The sequence below is a fragment of the Hypomesus transpacificus genome, chromosome 6 (assembly GCF_021917145.1).
Source record: "Hypomesus transpacificus isolate Combined female chromosome 6, fHypTra1, whole genome shotgun sequence".
NCBI classification, from domain to species: Eukaryota; Metazoa; Chordata; class Actinopteri; order Osmeriformes; family Osmeridae; genus Hypomesus; species Hypomesus transpacificus.
This window is the reverse complement of record NC_061065.1, coordinates 2,602,761-2,622,861: the sequence shown is the minus strand read 5'-3', so window position 1 is coordinate 2,622,861 and position 20,101 is coordinate 2,602,761. Positions and strand designations below refer to the sequence as shown.

At 41.1% G+C, this 20,101-nt stretch overlaps 1 protein-coding gene across 2 annotated transcripts in view; it reads left to right on the top strand.

The window, feature by feature from the left end:
- The first annotated feature begins 10,997 nt into the window (after positions 1–10,997).
- sytl3 (synaptotagmin-like 3) overlaps positions 10,998–20,101 on the top strand; it is a 44,190-nt gene continuing 35,086 nt past the window's right edge. Inside the window, exon 1 of one of the 2 annotated variants that reach the window (XM_047021058.1) lies at positions 10,998–11,066. The gene's annotated coding sequence lies outside the window, so the exon portion shown is untranslated. Of the gene's footprint in view, positions 11,067–11,104; positions 11,122–20,101 lie in introns of those variants that run through there. The other variant, XM_047021059.1, reaches the window with a different exon arrangement.

Sequence of the window (20,101 nt, the reverse complement as noted above, 5' to 3'; positions counted from 1 at the left end):
GAGATGAAAATGTGCTTACGTGACAGAATGCCCCCAAAAAGTATTTTTGAATTGCCAGTTGAAATGTAAACCCTCATTTGATAATGCCTAGCAAAGCAATGGAAAAAAAACGTAGGCTACAAAACAACTGGATGGAATGTGAGTCGTTTGTGTCCTTTTCCTTCTTCTAAGTAAATAATACTGTTATGTAGCTAGAATGCAAAATATCTTTCAGTTTTTCACAATTGCTAAAACACATTTCTTGAAACAGTCTCCCACTTTCTCAAAACTGTAAACACAAAACCTCATCTTCAAGCACTATTTACAAAACCTCTGAATCCTCTTGCAAAATGAAACTTTTGCCTCAAAACAGATTTACCTGCTCTCAAATCATAAACAAAGTGATCAACATTATATACACTATCAAGCAGTCAGTAAACAATACACCAAAAAATATAAAACACATTGTTCAAAACATAGTTCTCAGGGAGTTGTTACGTCATCTCAAAACAAATTTCATATTTATCCGCCATTGTCTTTTGATGAACAAAAACATGTTCTATTATAGTAGCTCAAAATTGATCAGAAATTACTACTCTGCTTTGCTCTTTGCAATTTTTTTTGCTCTTTCTCCTCCTTGTACCCCTATACAGTACTGTACCCTGCATCTCACTACTCACAACTCACTCTTGTTCTTTGTTGATATGAACTTGCAACCAGTCAAAATCTATTGAGCAGTCAGTACTGTTACTGTACCAAATGGAAAGCACAATGTTCAGGTTCATACAATTTGTTAATTGTACAGTATACAGCCTTCAATGCACTGTACTACAGTATACAATACTACAGTAAAAGGGACAAAAATCAAAGGAGTAAACATGTGATCAATGTGTTTGGGCTGGGTTAGGCCAGGGGCCTATTCCATAAAGGCCGCTCAAAAAAGCTAGACTTAAAGTCCTAAACTAGACTTGAATAAGTTTAATTAGTCAAGCGGGGCTTAAGCGGTTCCATAAAGGCCAATTTCAGCTCACGCAGTCCTACTAATTCAAGTCAGATTTACGTAGTCAAGCTAATTGCGTGTGCACCCTACTTTTTAACAGCCCGAGAGGTAAAACATGGATCACACAATCCACCACGGCAAAAGCAATACACACGGACACATGACTTCTTCCAAAAAGAACGTCCCCTTTAAATCGTGTACAATGAACCCTCATCCACCGCTTCAAGTAAAATGACCCGCCATGATTGACGTCGTGAACGATAGGCTACGTAGGTCGACGACCTTTATAGACCTTCGTTGATTAAAAAATACCCTCTAAACTAATCTAAATGGACTTTTTTGACATTGTTTAAAATAAATAGCCTACTATTAATTAAAACATTATCCAGTAGCCTAACTTTTTAACATGGGTTTTGTGTCAGGGAAATCGAGGGGGGATTTAGGTTTGTTTTGCAATTGTAGGCTACTGTTAACAATTATATTGCTATGATACTTGTACTCGGATAATTAAGATTGAGATATAGGCCTATGCCTAATGCCTAAACATTTGAAATCACAAACTAACATCCATACATTTAACGGCTATATGCGTAGCCTATCAAAGCATTGTTCATCATTGTTTAATGCATTAGGCTAAATGTTGTAGTCTATGTAGGCTATTTACGTTGATTTTCTATCAATGTTGAACATATTGAACTGATGAGACTAAGAAAATGAGAATATACGTGGTAAATCATTATCTTCCCGTTGGGTCAGTGTTACAGGAACGTCTGGTTAAGCACCAAGTCACGCTAAGCCTGACAGTTAGTCTGACCCTGACCAGACTAGTTTCGCAGCCTAAAATGCCATCGTAACCGAGTTCGAACTACGTTGAGCTAGCTTTATGGAACCGAATGAACAAGAAATGAGTCTGACTAATTGACATAAGTCTGGCTTATTCGGTAAACTCGCTTTATGGAACAGGCCTCAGAGCACTTTGTCAACATCACAAGCAATATTTTCCCACCTTCAAAAACCTGTTTGCTCTCTGAACTGGCTTATATTGTTTTTTTCACATCATTTGAAACAAGTGAAATCAATTTTGAGTGGTTGTGTTTAGTCAATGACATGTTTGCTGTATTTGTATTTGATTGTTGCCATTTGTGTTTACCAGTATGGATGACATGTGCATTAGAATGCAGAATCTGTTTTAAAAATTAGAATGTGTTTAGAGTTTTACTGAAAATTCTAAGTGAGATTTGCAAATTGTGTTTTACCATGTGAAATGGTTTAAGGTATTGACAACAAACAGGCACAATTAGCTACATGAGTTCAGGCAACTGAGAACTTTGTTCAGCCAGTGGGTTTTTAGTGTTTTAGCAATTGAGAAAAACTGTAAGGGATGTGTATATATATTATGCATTATGCTGGATGGTTTTCAAGATGTGTATATATAACAAAATGTTATCCAACATAAAATAATCAAAAGGGATATGTGATTATCAGTTTTGTTATGGTTAAAACATTTTAAAAAAATTACAATCACTTAGACACAAATTTCAGAACCTTGATGTCCTTATACAAAACTCGAAACAGTCATTACTTGTAACACACACTGTCACATGTTCAAAGCATAGCGTTGTATATTCATATTTCTATAAACACCTTGCGCATGCAGAATCATTCGATCAAAAAACGAATTTATCATGAAATACCATAGGAACATTCACTTAGATCATCCAAACACAAGATACCCATAGTTTCACCATGTAGTTGTTTGTATATTCATGAAATATTGTACTACAAAATATGTGATACATGTTTCATATGATACTACATCACCATAAAAGGACTGAGGGAGAATACTACAGACTACAGACAGTGGAATAATGTGTGTGCAAAACTCGTTTCACCAAACGCACACATGGTGGGAGGATGACAAAAAAACAATATGGATGACAAAAGATTGAACACCTTGAGGACTGCGTTAAATACCTGGAGGAGCCAAGCTGGGAGCTGAAAAACAACAAGGACTTTCTGCTAATCACATGGTTTCTTACCCTAAAGTTGCCCATTACTTAACTATCTTCTGTTATGGCTGGATTTGTATTTATTTATTTTTGTACGAAATGTACCTGCAGAGAAAATATGTTGGAACCCTCTGTTTGAGTAAGAAGTTAACATGTATATTTTTGACTGTGTAATAACACTTAATGATATATTTATGACAAGTGAAAATGTTACCACTATACTTGATGTCAAGGAACATGTTAATGACCTGTTATAAAAGCATTTGACAGTGTTATAGCACTTAATGGCATCTTTATGACAATTCCAAATTGTCACACTGTTGAGGTCAAAGAAAATGTTCAGGACATAGTTATAGAAGCATTTGACAGTGTAATAACACTTAATGATATCTTTATGACAAGTGAAAATGTTACCACTGTATTTGAGCTCCAAGAAAATATTCATTACACTGTTATACAAGCATTTGGCAGTTTAATAACACTTAATGATATCTTTATGACAAGTGAACATGTTACTACTGTACTTGAGCGCCAAGAAAATATTCATGACACTATTATACAAGCATTTGACAGTGTAATAACACTTAATGATATCTTTATGACAAGTGAACATGTTACTACTGTACTTGAGGTCAAGGAAAAAAATGAATGACACTGCTATACAAGCATTTGACAGTGTAATAACACTTAATGATATCTTAATGACAAGTGAAAATGTTACCACTGTACTTGAGGTCAATGAAAATATTCATGACACTGTTATACAAGCGTTTGACAGTGTACTAACACTTAATGATATCTTTATGACAAGTGAAAATGTTACCAGTGTACTTGAGATCAAGGAACATATTCATGACACTGTTATACAAGTATTTGACAGTGTAATAGCACTTAATACAATTGTTATGACAAGTGAAAATGTTACCACTGTACTTGAGGTCAAGGAAAATATTCATGACACTGTTATACAAGTATTTGACAGTGTAATAGCACTTAATAAAATCGTTATGACAAGTGAAAATGTTACCACTGTACTTGAGGTCAAGGACAATATTCATGACACAATTATAATGGTCTCATGATCATCCACCAACCACATATGACAGTAGTATTTAATATTAACACATAAAGCTAAATACACTGCTCTGAAAATGTATGGAACACATAATCACCACAATATTACACTGTCATTTAAACTTCAGGGATATCAATCAGTTCAGTTAGGAAGCATAAGCAATTATGAATCAATATCACCTGTTTTGGTGCAAATGAAAGTGACAACAGGTGCACTGGAGAGGCTACAGCAAGTCAACCTCACATAAAGCTAAATATATTCTTCAAGTTTGATAATCAGGCCTTCTATGATTTGTTTATGAGAGGTTATTTTGTTTCAGTTAATGTCGAGATGTCATAACAAAGACAGTGACAGGTTATTTTGTCTCAGTTAATGTCAAGTTGTTATGACAAAGACATTGACAGGTGATTTTGTCTCAGTCAATGTCAAGTTGTCATGACAAAGACATTGCCAGGTTATTTTGTCTCAGCTAATGTCAAGTTGTCATGACAACGACATTGCTAGGTGATGTTGTCTCAGCTAATGTCAAGTTGTCATAACAAAGACATCACAAACAATGTCAACCTTGCATAAGAAATGACATAATTCACCGAATGACACCTAATGACAACATTCATAAACATTCATAAGCATCCTTTCATGTGTCATGTCATGGTTATGACAGTGCCATGACAGTGTCATGTCACTCTTATTCGCACCCCTTCAAATAAAGTGTTACCGAATATTGTTTGTCAGTTAATATGAAACTATGCATTAAGAGTAATGCAACAGTTCCTTATCATTTTGAGCAGTAGCATCAATTGACCGTTAGATCATTGTAATTTAAGGAAACAACATACATTTCAGATGTTATGTGTGAATTAGCATTTTGAAATGGTGATACTTTGATGTTTAGTAATGAGTAACACTGGTTTAGTAGCTCATTAACTTCTGGGATATAGCTAACTACCTAAAACTGCAAAACAGCTGCAGAAACGCCACAGGCAAAGGCCAGGGTGACAACTATTTACTCATTTAACATTGTGATACAAACCACAATTGTGAAATGTGATGTACAATATGATGTACGCTGATATTATTACTACATTTACTTTCGGAAACAGTAGTCTGCTATTTAACTGAGGCGTTAGCATCATGACATTAGACTCTGTTGCCCGACACATAGTACAGCAGAAAGCTGAACGGTGACAGTAGCCTACATTTTCGGCTCTCCCCTTACTTAAATCAAAAGTCCCAGATTAGTTTTTCAATCAGTGAAACTACTAACCTGAACTTCAATGGCACAGTCTAAACTTTGTCAATCTGTTCTAGGGCTGGGCGATTATATCTCGATATTGTCAAAATGTTTCTGATATTCGATATATATCTCGATATGTTGGCATTTGCATTTAAATAATAAAAAAAACTGATTTTCTTTTGCCCCTATTTGAAAAACAACTAAAACTATTTATATAGAACAGCTATTGCTACAAAGTACAAAATGTGTAGTGCAAATTTAAGCAATTGACATAACATGGTACTTGCAACTTGACAAAATGGACATCATATGGAACAATTCATGCAGAGGTCCTTATGTGACAGGACAAAAAGAGAGTGCCTGTGCAAGTGCAATTTTCATCTTTGTTGTTGCTTTCCCAAAGCATTCACAAGTTAACGTTATTAACCTCAATTCAACAGGAAAACTAAAGTTGCAACTCCGTTAGCCCTCCACTTTTCTAATTATTCTTAGTCATCAATAGATAATTGCTTAACACCTCATTCCTCCGGTGTGGTCTGCTGTCAGTGCCAACAATTGCTTCCTTGAGTCGAAGCATTTTATGGTCAGTTCGAGCCTTCCTTGTGTTCAAATGAAAGCAACTTTGGTGGCGGTGTAGGGAATGTGGATGGCATTGTCTCGTGCTGCATTTACTTGCATTCGGATATTAGAAATTCGCTCTCGCAAATGTCCGATGAGCCACAACTTTTCTTTGTTTTCAAAGCTGCCAACTGGGGTGGCAGCTGAGGTGGCAAGGCTATTTTTAGGGTGGCAGTTGCCACCCCATGCCACCCCGGTAGATTCGCCCCTGCAACGTGGATAGCCGGTTACATGAGCGCTGAGTCTTCAGACCAGGATGTTGTGTCTGTCAAGTATCGTTTTTCAGTAAACTTGTTATCGTTTTCAATAAATAGAGCTTATTTATGTTTTAGGAGGCATATTTTCAGTTTGCAGATGGTAATGTTGGAATAGGGTTTCCAGCTGAAATACTGCCAGTGAAAACATTGTGAGAATCCGCTTGTTTCAAAGTGGGTTCTTTATTAATGAATGAATGCAATATGAGTAAATGCTTAAAAATATCACTAGAAGGGAAAAACTTGTGGGGACGTTTGTCATATAGGTTAGGACAATCTTTACACAGGATTGCCCAATTTCTTTGTTTTCATGCAACTGTTTCAACTATGTGAGGCTGCCACAGTCTATCACCATCCCCTCATGCAGGGTATGAGAAGAATCTCAGGGAAATGAGAATAGAACACCGACTGGCTGGAGAGACTCTCCAGCCACCCTCAAGAACTGCACTGACCAGCTGTCTCTGGTGTTTACCTACATCTTCAACACCTCCCTGGAGACATGCCATGTGCCAGCCTGTCTCAAGTCCTCCACCATCATCCCTGTGCCCAAAAAGCCCAGGCCAACTGCACATAATGACTACAGACCCGTCGCCCTGATACCCGTCGGTAATGAAGTCTTTTGAGCGCCTGGTGCTGGCACACCTTAAATCCATCACAGACCCTCTACTGGACCCCCTGCAGTTTGCCTACAGAGCCAACAGGTCTGTGGACGATGCAGTTAATATGGCCCTCCACTTCACCCTACAGCACCTGGACTCTCCAGCATCCCATGCCAGGATCCTGTTTGTGGACTTCAACTCTGCCTTTAATACCATCATCCCCGCCCTGCTTCAGGACAACCTCTCCCAGCTGAACGTGCCTGACTCCACCCGCAGGTGGATCACAGACTTCCTGTCTGACAGGAAGCAGTGCAGTTAAGCTGGGAAAACAAGTCTCTGATTCCCGGTTCATCAGCACCGGATCTCCCCAGGGCTGCGTCCTTTCTCCTCTGCTCTTCTTCCTGTACACCAACAGCTGCACCTCCAGTCATCCGTCCGTCAAACTCCTGAAGTTTGCGGACGACACCACCCTCATTGGGCTCATCTCTGGTGGAGACATGTCTGATTATAGATGGGAAGCGGACAACCCGGTGACCTGGTGCAGCCAGAACAACCTAGAGCTCAATGCTCTCAAGACAGTGGAGATGGTTGTGGACTTCAGGAAGAACACAGCCCCACTCACCCCCATCACCCTGTGTGTCTCCCCAGTCAACACTGTGGAGTCCTTCCGCTTCCTGGGCACTATCCTCTCCTAGGACCTCAAGTGGGAACTGAACACCAGCTCCCTCACCAAGAAAGCACAACAGAGGATGTACTTCCTGCGACAGCTGAAGAAATTAAACCTGCCAAAATCAATGATGGTGCACTTCTACACAGCCATCATTGAGTCCTCATCCTCACCTCCTTCATCACCATCTGGTACGCTGCTGCCACTGCCAAGGACAAGAGCAGGCTGCAGCGTATCATCCGCTCTGCAGAGAAGGTGATTGGCTGCAATCTGCCTTCCCTCGAGGACCTGCACACCTCGAGGACCCTGAGGCGAGCGAAGAAGATTGTGGCCGACCTCCCACCCTGGACACTCCCTGTTTCAGTCACTCCCCTCCGGCAGAAGGCTGCGGTCCATCAGGACCAAAACCTCACGCCACACAAACAGTTTCTTCCCTTCCGCTGTTGGCCTCCTCAACAAGGCCAAGAGTTCACACTGACTTTAATTGTCACGACGTGAGGTGGGGTTGGACCCAAATGCAGGGGAGTACCGAGGCATAGCGAGGAACACAGGTTTAATTCTCAAAACGGGAAACAGACAGGGTACACGCAGGGACAAAGGGTAATGCTAAGACAAAGACTGGACACAAAGCAGGAACCTAAATACACAGAAACAAACAAGACACAGGTGAACACAATGAAATTAACGACAACTGAACGAGACAGGTGACGACAATGACAGGGAAACACTAAGGCAGGGCAAAACCAAAAACAATAGGGGGGCACGGCTGTTGCCGTGACAGTACCCCCCTCTCAAGGGACGTCACCCGACGACCCACAAGGCAGGGCAGGGGGTCAGGGCAGGTCCGGGGGACGACCTGGAGGCAGGGCAGAGGGTCGGGGCAGGTCCGGGGGGCGGCCCGGAGGCAGGGCAGAGGGTCGGGGCAGGTCCGGGGGGCGACCCGGAGGCAGGGCAGAGGGTAGAGGCAGGTCCGGGGGGCGGCCCGGACGCCGGAGCACGGGCACGGGGGCACCTGGGAGCGTGGACGAGGAGGCGCCTGGGAGCGTGGACGAGGAGGTGCCTGGGAGCGCGGACGAGGAGGCGCCTGGGAGCGCGGACGAGGAGGCGCCTGGGAGCGCGGACGAGGAGGCGCCTGGGAGCGCGGACGAGGAGGCGCCTGGGAGCGTGGACGAGGAGGCGCCTGGGAGCGTGGACGAGGAGGCGCATGGGAGCGCGGGCACCGGGGCGCATGGGAGCGCGGGCACCGGGGCGCATGGGAGCGCGGGCACCGGGGCGCATGGGAGCGCGGGCACCGCGGCAGGCAGCAGCCAGAAGTCCTCGGGCGGAGGAGGAGGCCAGAAGTCCTCGGGCGGAAGTCCTCGGGCGGAGGAGGAGGCGGCCAGGAGTCCTCGGGCGGAGGAGGAGGCGGCCAGGAGTCCTCGGGCGGAGGAGGAGGCGGCCAGGAGTCCTCGGGCGGAGGAGGAGGCGGCCAGGAGTCCTCGGATGGCCTGGCACTGGGCGGCACAACCTCGGGGCGAGGCAGGGGCTCAGGGCAGGAACGAGGCTGGGGCACAGGGCAGGAACGAGGCTGGGGCACAGGGCAGGAACGAGGCTGGGGCACAGGGCAGGAACGAGGCTGGGGCACCGGGCAGGAACGAGGCTGGGGTACAGGGTAGGAACGGGGCAGGGGTACAGGGCAGGAACGGGGCTGGGTTCTGGCGGCAGGCGGCCGACTCTCCCTGGCAGGAACAGCCTTGGTGGTCTGGGTGCTGGGCGGCGCAACCTTCTTCGTCCGGGCGCAGGGCGGCACAACCTCAGGATGAGGCAGGGGCACAGGGCAGGATCGAGGCAGGGGCCCAGGGCAGGACCGAGGCTGGAGTCGGGGTTCCGGCTGGGGCTGGAACCAGGACTTGGGGTGGGCCTTGAGCTGCAGGCTTCGGGGTCCACCAAAGGCCAGGCGGGTCCCTAGGAAAGGGTTGGGTGAACTCTCTGCTGGGTCCCATCTTGGTCTTAGCATTCTGTCACGACGTGAGGTGGGGTTGGACCCAAATGCAGGGGAGTACCGAGGCATAGCGAGGAACACAGGTTTAATTCTCAAAACGGGAAACAGACAGGGTACACGCAGGGACAAAGGGTAATGCTAAGACAAAGACTGGACACAAAGCAGGAACCTAAATACACAGAAACAAACAAGACACAGGTGAACACAATGAAATTAACGACAACTGAACGAGACAGGTGACGACAATGACAGGGAAACACTAGGGCAGGGCAAAACCAAAAACAATAGGGGGGCACGGCTGTGGCCGTGACATTAATGACTTCATGTAAAAAACAATTGCATTTGCACTACTTCACAATTCGTGTAATATTTGTATTTCATATTGTATTTTATACTGTAAATTGGTAACTTATATTTTATTTTAAGGCAACTTATATTTAATTTTATTGTAAATTTTGTTTTAATTGTATTCCACTTAGTATTGCTAGTTATGTATCCTTAGTGTAGTTAGGCTATATATCTAAATTTAAGAATCCTATGTATTTCTTGTCTGTGCAAACTTTCATGGCGAATAAATCGCTTTCTGGGGTTTCATTCTATATTTCACTCTTAGTATTTTGAAATTTAAATGAGCAGCAACAAATGTGAACTTTTAAATCAAACACTAGGGCAGGGCAAAACCAAAAACAATAGGGGGGCACGGCTGTGGCCGTGACATTAATGACTTCATGTAAAAAACAATTGCATTTGCACTACTTCACAATTCGTGTAATATTTGTATTTCATATTGTATTTTATACTGTAAACTGGTAACTTATATTTTATTTTAAGGCAACTTATATTTAATTTTATTGTAAATTTTGTTTTAATTGTATTCCACTTAGTATTGCTAGTTATGTATCCTTAGTGTAGTTAGGCTATATATCTAAATTTAAGAATCCTATGTATTTCTTGTCTGTGCAAACTTTCATGGCGAATAAATCGCTTTCTGGGGTTTCATTCTACATTTCACTCTTAGTATTTTGAAATTTAAATGAGCAGCAACAAATGTGAACTTTTAAATCAATGCAATCTTCATAAATAATAAGTATGCATACTTATTTAAAAAATAACGAAATATCATTGTAAAATGTCAGTAAAAAAACAGACCCATTTTTAACCAATGCAAGCAAACAATTTCCCCAGAAATTGCACCTCTCTAGTGACTGTAACTATAAATGTCGCCACCAAGTCTGAACATTTCACATTTATTTGCAACCAGCATCTTTCAATTCAAAGGCACAGTAAAATTAAGTACTTCAAAAGTTTTATCCCTGTGTATCAAAGAACAACATATTTGTAGAGCAATAACAGCTGCAGTGAGTGCACACAATTTCAAAGGAAGAATAAACAAGAGTGACCTGAGATTTATGATCTTTGTTTACAGCACATCTCATGGTGTGATTCAATCAACAGTCAGCAATTTTACTGAATTACAAAACTGTTGTAAGTTGTAAAGAATTCTAGAGAATAGTGACAATTTTACGGTGATTCTGTGGTTGGTGTTGAGACAGGAAGGAAGCTGGAGGTTTTGTATTTCCTGCTGCTCTGTGTGAATATAAAAGTTGCTTTCACAAGGTCGCCACTGGTGCTGAGAACAACACTGAGGTACGTTTTTTGCTTCTCTGACAACCAAAACACTTTTGGTTTGATGAACTATGAGGTACAGATTCTTATGCATTTTTTATTTCATGATGCATTTATTAAGTTAAGCATCAACATCTACATTTACATTTATTCATTTAGCAGATACATCTACCTGTATCTTACTTCTTATTGTTTTACATGCCATTCATGATCCCCTTCCTCTGCTATGTCTCTGAACTGTAGAAAGACATTTAGGCAAGAGAGAGAATTGTCACTGACTCAGTGATAATCATATCTCATTTGGATTCTGAGCAGTTCATGTGCTGTTATACATTGACTTGGTAAGATGTTAAGTAGATGAATGTGACATGGACCTTCAAAAACCTTTAATGTTAGCTACAACTAACAAGCTAACGTTTAGACCTATTTTCATCCTACACAAATTGCATTAGCATATTCTGCCATATACCTTGAAACTAAGGACAGGTGAGCAAGATCGTGTATTAGCGCTATGTGGTTGCTTGGAAACTTCAGCTGACATTCTACTATGAACTGGTTTATTTTTGAGTGTTGTCATGCTTCAGCATGACGGGCACACAGTGAGTTTAGCATTTGGCTGGAAAAACACAGTGGGACAGGGCAGTTCACATGTTGAGGGTGGATGGAATCTAAGACGTTAAACGATACCTTTATTTGGTCTGTGGTGGGCTGTGGGGCTTTAGTCAACATGTTAGATGACTATGCAAAGTATGTGTCCGATGAGCACTAAGTTAAACCTTCCAGGAAACTACTCTCTGGCTGGGAACTGTGTCATAAAGCCTTGTTTTGAAGAGGTGGTTTCTCACGCCAGTGCAGGGGGCTCACGCACACACACACCACACACACACATAAAGTCAGGTGTTCTGTCACTGCAGTGGTTAGTTTGTCATTGTCATTTCTGGGAAGTCTACATTTATTTATATTTTTTATCATCTGAGTCATTGTGGTCTATCATTGTTGAAATGACATCATCAAATAAGTGGATTTGAAATGTGAACAGGTCAGACTTGATTTTGATCATCACTTTACGAAACTAGAGTTAGGTTTGCAGTGCAGAGCATTGTTATATTGTTCACTCACTGTTATAAAAAGTTGGGTTAAAAATGAAGCTGCATTTGATACTTTTAAAAAGAGCTCCTGAAAGTAAAAGCACTGCTTCAACCTCATAACGGAGACCTTTTTTAGGGTTTTATCAATAGTCTGTGTTGTTCCACATGTGGAACATGATAAACATTGTGTAAAGTATACCCATCCCGTTGAATCCCACCCATTGTAGCATCTAACAGAATAGTGTTGTCTTGCTCTACAAGATGTGTATTAGCCTACACACCAGGGGCCTGTTCCATAAAGCTTTTATCCAAAGCGACTTCCAAGAGAGAGATTTACAAAAGAGCATAGGTCACTGATTATAACAACGAGGTAGTCCCAAACTTTGCAAGCAGCCAAAACATAAAGCATACATTGTGAAAAACTAAACAAGTGCCAAAGGGAAGACCAAGAAGAGCATGCAGTTATACAAGTTACAAATTAAAACAACATGAACCCCAAAAAGTGCAAGACTGTACCTGTAGAAGAACAATCAACAGTAAAATATTTCACAGCAAGTTCAAGAGTTAACTTCGTTATAACTAACCTACAAGAGCAACAAGTCTCTCAATAAGAGTTATTGTGAACCTGGAAGAAACTAACATCAGGTCCAATCAAGCAAGCATTCGTAAGTGCCGAATTAGCTAAACAAGTAAAGCGGGACTAAAGTGGTTCCATGAAGGCCAATTTCAGCTCACGCAGTCCTACTAATTCCAGTCAGATTAAAGTAGTCAAGCTAATTGCACGTGCACTCTATCCTTAAGCAGCCCGAGAGGTAAAACATGGATCATACAATCCACCATGGCAAAAGCAATGCACACGGCCACGTGACTTCTTCCAGAAAGAACGTTCCCTGTAAGCTTTGTACTATGACAGCTCCCTCATCCTCCGCTTCATCAAAATGAAACGACGCGCCATGATTGACGTGAACGATAGGCTACGTAGGTCGAGGTCATTTTTTTAGACCTTTACTTCGTTGATTAAAAACAGACACCCTCTCAACACATGTAAATTGACTTTTTTGACATTGTTTTAAATAAATAGCCTACTATTAATCAATACATTACCCAGTAGCCTAACTTTATAACATGGTTGTTGTGTCAGGAAAATGGAGGGTATGTAGCTTATGCAGGGCTCTCAAGTTTTGAATCAGTGTTTCCCACACATAGACTAATTTGTGGCGGTGCGCCACAGAATCAACACCGGCCGCCACACATTGCGTTTCGTAAAAAAAAAAAAATCATCGCTATTTAGGTTAAAACACGCAGCGTATTCGTTCAGCTGCATTTCCTTTACCCTGCTCTCCCTCCGTCTCTCTGTTACTGATGCGTCTTTCCCACATATGCACACAGTCACAACATCAGCACACGTTAGCAACAATGCATACAGTACATATGCCGTTCTAGTAAGACCGACAGCTATATCAGCGAGCCTTCGCTAGGTGCCTTACTCACATTTACATTTAGTCATTTAGCAGCCGCTCTTATCCAGAGCGACTTACAGTACTCAAAGTTTCCCCTTCGTTCTTTTGGTGAGAAGTCTCAAGAGCTAGCTACTTACTCGGCGTCATGGAGCCGAACAGTTAAATAGTTGTTTAGCACTAGCGTTGCTACATGCATAATGCAGAAATGATATGTTAGTTGTTGTTCATTTGTGAAGGTGTGAATCATTCCCCCCCCCCCCCCCCCCCCCCCCCCCCCCCCCCCCCCCCCCCCCCCCCCCCCCCCCGGTCTGACAACCCCCTCCCCGCCACAATTAGATTTCTAATCTGTGGGAAACACTGTGAAGACAGGCAAGAGTGACATTCTCCTCCCCCCCACAAATTAATTAACTGCTTTTTACCTGACATTTAGTCATTTAGCAGACGCTCTTATCCAGAGCGACTTACATTAAGTACAGGGACATTCTCCCCGAGGATCATTTTTGAGGACGCTGATTGGCTAAATATGTGTTTCTTGTTAGCAACGGTCAGCAATTCACCTATTGCCAGCAGGTTGGTAGGCATTTCGATGGGCGCTTTTTCTAGCGCCCCAGATGACGAGTGTGAAGTGAATTTATCCCAAAACAGAATTTTAGTATATATATACACAACACTTTATTGTGTATTTTTAACACAGTCATGCTTAAAATTAGTATTTATTGTTTAGAAAATATATTATATGAAAAGCAAACATCTAAAACACTTTTCACCAGGGAGGGCGGAGCTCTAGCGCCCTCTATTGACCAGCCGCCACTGTTAAGTAGGACTAAGTATGACGTCACTGAAGGCCTAGGCGTGAAATGCACGCCCGCCACTGCAAATTACTAGTTCAGGCCTATTTGACTTTACAGTTGGCCTTTGGGTTTTACCCCTTACTCCACTTCCTAGGAGTCAAAGGGTTTAGATATGTCACTGTCATTAACACAAATTGTGATTGGATGAGAGAAAGTCTCAGCCTCTAAATGGACATGTGCAAATGTACTTTGTTAGCAGTTAAACAGGCCTTTGAAATATACAGTTCACATGACCGAAAAGCTTTTGACGTTTCAAACATTCAGAAATTCATCTACAATAGTGTGAGAGGAAAATCAGAATCAGAATTTGGTTTTATTCACCAAGAAGGTTTACACAAACACGGAATTTATTGTGGCCGTAAGGTGCAAACAATTAACATATACGGATCTTCAATCAAAAAGTATAAAACTACAGTAGTCTAACTAATCCTAGAAATAACAATCTAGAAAATAAAACAATTTAAATTCTAAATTGTAAGATATAAATACAAAATGTAAAAATAATCATATAATAATAACAATATGTATGGGCAATAGTGCAAATTAGTTGGCTTGTGCGTAGTGCAACAGGTGTCAGATGGACTAATAATAGATAATAGTTAAATGTCAGTGGGAGTCCTTGGCCTTGTTGAGGAGGCCAGTAGAGGATGGAAAGAAACTGTTGTTGTGGCGTGAGGTTTTGATCCTGATGGACCGCAGCCTTCAGCCGGAGGGGAGTAGCTGGAACAGAGTGCAGGGTGGGAGGAGTCGGCCACAATCTTCCTCACTCGCCTCAGGGTCCTCGAGGTGTGCAGGTCCTCCCGGGTAGGCAGATTGCAGTATTTAAGGCAGAGTTAAAGTCCACAAACAGGATCCTGGCGTAGAATGCTGCGGAGTCCAGGTGCTGTAGGGTGAAGTGGAGGGCCATGTTAACTGCGTCGTCCACAGACCTGTTGGCTCTGTAGGCAAACTGCAGGGGGTCCAGGAGGGGGTCTGTGATGGCTTTGAGGTGTGCCAGCACCAGGCGCTCGAAAGACTTCATTGCCACAGAGGTTAGGGCGACGGGTCTGTAGTCATTATGTCCTGTTGGCCTTGGATTTTTGGGAACAGGGATGATGGTGGAGGAATTGAGACAGGCTGGCACATGGCATGTCTCCAGGGAGGTGTTGAAGATGATGGTGAACACCGGAGACAACTGGTCAGCGCAGTCCTTGAGGGTGGCTGGAGATACAGGAGATACAGAGTCCCGCACAGCTGCTTTGCGAGGGTTCTGCCTCTTGAAAAATATGCTGAATTCTCCCTCCTGAATGGAGAGAGTTGTCACTGTGGTGGTGGTGGGGGGGGGGAGGCTTCTTTGGTGGGGAGGTGCAGTTCAGGACAGTCCAGTTGTCTTTCAAATCTGCAGTGGAACTTTCAGGTCGTTGGCCAGTTGGGAGTCGTTAACGGTGTGGGGGGCTCTGGGCTTGTAGTTGGTGATCTACCCGAGCCCTCTCCAGACAGAAGCAGTGTTGTTAGCAGATAATTTGTGTTTTAGTCTCTCTGAGTACAGCCATTAAAAATGACAAAATAATGAATGTGCAACATGTATGCATAGTCAATGAACATTAGATTTGAGGATGATAGGATGATAGGTTGAAGTTTCAAACTTTCAGAAATTTACTGTAAATAGTGTGAGGTGAAAATGAAAAAACTAAAGGCTGTGCAACATGAATGCATAGTCCATGAACACTCTGAAATGGATTTGATGATGATAGGTCACATGACCAACAAGCTATTGAAGTTTGAAATGGTAAACAATTCACTGAAAATAGTTTGAGGTGAAAATGAAAAAAACTAAAGGCTGTGCAAAATGTGTGCATAGTCAATGAACACTCTGAAATAGATTTGAGGATAATAGGTCACATGACCAAAAAGCTATTGAAGTTTGAAGAAATTTTTTGAATTAAAAAACATTTTTTCACAACCTGATATGAAAATAAACAAAATAAAGACTGTGCAACATGTATGCATACATTTTTTACAGTTTAACATTATTTTTATGTTCCTAGTTCATTTCTTGTTGAAAAGCTACTGACTGTTGAAATTTGAAATGTGTAATTTCTTGATGGTCCCTAAACATGCGCGTTGTTTAGGCAGCCAAAAGCATAGGCTAGCCGGTCATAGCGTCGCTACCCTTACAAAAAATAAGTATACTTCAAGTTTATTTTGTAAGTACACTTAGTATAAAAAGTATACTATTATCATGTTACTTAAAGTATACTAGCGGTGTACTTATTTATATACTTTTTTTGTACTAAGTAAACTGAATTGGCCCACTTTTTAGGTCATTTAGTACACTTTAAAGTACACGTTTTAGGTCATTTAGTACATTTTAAAGTACACTTATAGTGTATTTCAAGGTTTACTTTTGAATACTTCAAAGTAGCCTGTGTAGTGCACTTTCAGTTCATCAAGTATACTTCCTCAAGTACTTCAAAGTATACTTTGAAATACTGTAAAGTAGCCTGTGTAGTGCACTTTCAGTTAATCAAGTATACTTCCTAAAGTACTTAAAAGTATACCTTGGAATACTCTAAAGTAACCTGTGTAGTGCACTTTCAGTTCATGAAGTATACTTCCTAAAGAGCTTCAAAGTATACTTCGCAATACTTAAAATAAAAGTGCACTTTCATTTAAAGTAAGTACTTCAAGAACTAAATTACTAAATTTAATTTGACTATAACTTACTAATGTATTAAAATGTTTAGGGGCCCCTCAAAAGCATCAGATCTTCAATCACGTAGCGAAAATGGGGCCCTCGCATCATTTCACTGCAGATTCCTAGTTGAAAGAAGCTACCCACATCATTACATCGATAGAATCCAGCTGTTCTTATCAAATGTAACAGTCATTTAACTCATGGTTACAATGGTAAACCAGCACAACAATGACAATTACCACGCAACAAAACACTACATTCTAAGCAGACACATTTAAAAAACGAAATACATGAAGTTACATTTGTATTTCGAGCAAACGGCAAACTTTATCAGCAAATGTTAACACTATTTACCGTCTTGCATCATGGGAATTGACTAGCCAATGAGCCACACTATCTTCATTAATTCACGTAGTTATTTCAAGAGTGTATGGCTGCAGCCTCCCGCCTCATGCCCTCCCGTCTCATGCCCTCCCGTCTCATGCTTCTACTTTTCAAAATAAAAGCTTGTCTGGTCCGCTATTTCTCCTATCTACTTTGGTGTACGTGTTTTTTTTAGCAAGACTACATACAAACTAAAAATCCATTCTAGCAGCCTGGGAGGCCCGGTTGAGTTTAGGCGTCACAACGACGGTTGAGGTTAGGATTAGTTTAAGGCCAGGAGTCGTAGCAGAGGTCGAGGTTAAGGTTAGGCACAACCACGACGGTTGGGGGACAATGATGATCGGTACAGCACACTGTGCATTTTGTCATCTGCGGTGTGTTCTTTTTTTTAAAGACACTGATGTGTACCTTAAGGAAAATCACAAAAAGAAACAATCAAAGTCTGCAACCATAAATTACTCAAGGTAGCGTTAGCTAATATTCGCTAACAAATGTCAGCATAAAACGCTGATGCAGTCATCGCAGGTTTCATTAAATATACGTTAACATAAGGGAAAACATCCAGAAATCAGCAAACTATATGGATAAAAAAAGTAAAATTTTAAGTTTTTCAATTTATTGCAACAAACGTGCTCATGAATTTACCTTTAACTCCATCCGTACAATAATTGGCGATTTGGTATTTTTGACCCTCTGCATTTACCGTTGGACAGCTTGGGCATGAGACGGGAGGGCATGAGACGGAAGGCTGCAGGCTGCAGCCATACCCATCTCAGTTATTTCGTTCTTCAGTCAGTTTGACAGTATAACCTTCAAATGCATAATGCAACCCTTCTGTCTGCTTGTTTCTCAAGTAGCTTTTTCATTTTTTTCCATTAATACTCCAATTGATAATTATTAATATAAGATTATAGGGCTTCAGAATGTTTTGGCAGTAATTAAGGTTACAGCTTCGATACCAAAAAAGATTCAATGTGCAATGCATAATAGATTTTCATAGACATTAATAATTAGAATAAGATGAATCTAAAAAATGTAACCTGTAATGTACTTAAAAATTATTTTGACTGTTTTTGCTGTATAATAATAGAAAACGTACATCCTACTCCAGAAGAAGTGTATACCTTTTTCTGTTTCTAAGCATACTTCTTAAAAGTATATCAGAAGTTAACTATTTTTAAAGCATACTTAAAAGTACATCAAAAGTGAACTATTTTCTAAGTATACTTCTTACAAAAGTGAACTATTTTCAAAGCATACTTAAAAGTGTATAAAAAGTGTACTATTTTCAAAGCATACTTAAAAGTATATCAAAAGTGAACTATTTTCTAAGCATACTTCTTAAAAGTATGTCAAAAGTGAACTAAAAGTGTACTATCCATATTTTAGTATACTTATAGTATACTTTAATATACTTCTTTTTTGTAAGGGTAAACCCCGGCTACATTAACACAATACTGGGCGTTTGAATGTCTGTTGAATATCGAACTTCCAACCAACTTTACCACAGTTCCTCACAGCCCAGTCCCCTATCAAAGTTGTCAGTTTGCCTGTGTTATCAATGTGGCCCGGCAAAGTGAATGAATAATAGCGACGGGCACAGGTTGAAATTATCGTGGGTTGTTTTATTCCAGACTGCGTAATGGTGCAGCATTAATTGTGCCACATCCGGGGTCTACAGAGATGGCTTTAAACTTGCAACACATGAGTTTTTAGGGCAACATAGACAACGGTAGCAGCCTCCTACAAGAAACACACATATGTAACATTTATATTCGGGATACAACACAGGTGCTTCATTTCAATCACAAATATGAAATAATAGATATCTATTCACAATAAACACTGTCCTATTCGGATTAATGCATCCTGAGCACTATTCAGCCATTTAAACATTCACTTGTTGAACCCATTGTGTTCAGTAGAAAACCTGCCCTAACATTTCACGAACAGAAGTTACATGAACATTAACCCTTTCAATTAACAAAACTCATTTTTGACAAATAAAAGTAAATCACTTACGATGATGAATCACTCGTAACTCGACAATACCCAGGGGGAGCCTATCAAACACGTTCTCTCCCCTCTTTATTCAACAAAAAGAAATATACTTTTTTTTACTATACTTGTTTTGAACTATCAAAACACGAATGAATGAATGATTAAAAGTATTAAACTCCTTTCACAACACTTACGCTCTTCGCGAAACAGTGATTAGCTGAAATTGGTACTGGAGAAGTACTTCCACTTGGATCGGCGCTATCCTGCGCTATCCACGGTCATCCGTGTCACCAACCCGATGTACACAGCTTTATATGTTATTATCTATTTATATTTCTTATTATTTAGTAGTTCTATAAACTTTTATTATACTACTTTACCTCTGCCTAAGCACCACCTTGCTTGCACTGCACATTGCATTGACGGCATCTAACATCTCGCGGCACTCCCAGGTAGAGCGGTAATTTGCAGGCCTGTCTCTTAAAGGGCCAGCGTGACGTTGGATCGCTATGTGTAAGCCTTTGATAGGCGGTCTTACAATGTGAATCTTGCCCCACTTTCTACCTGGTTACATCAATATGTTGAGTAAAGGCCG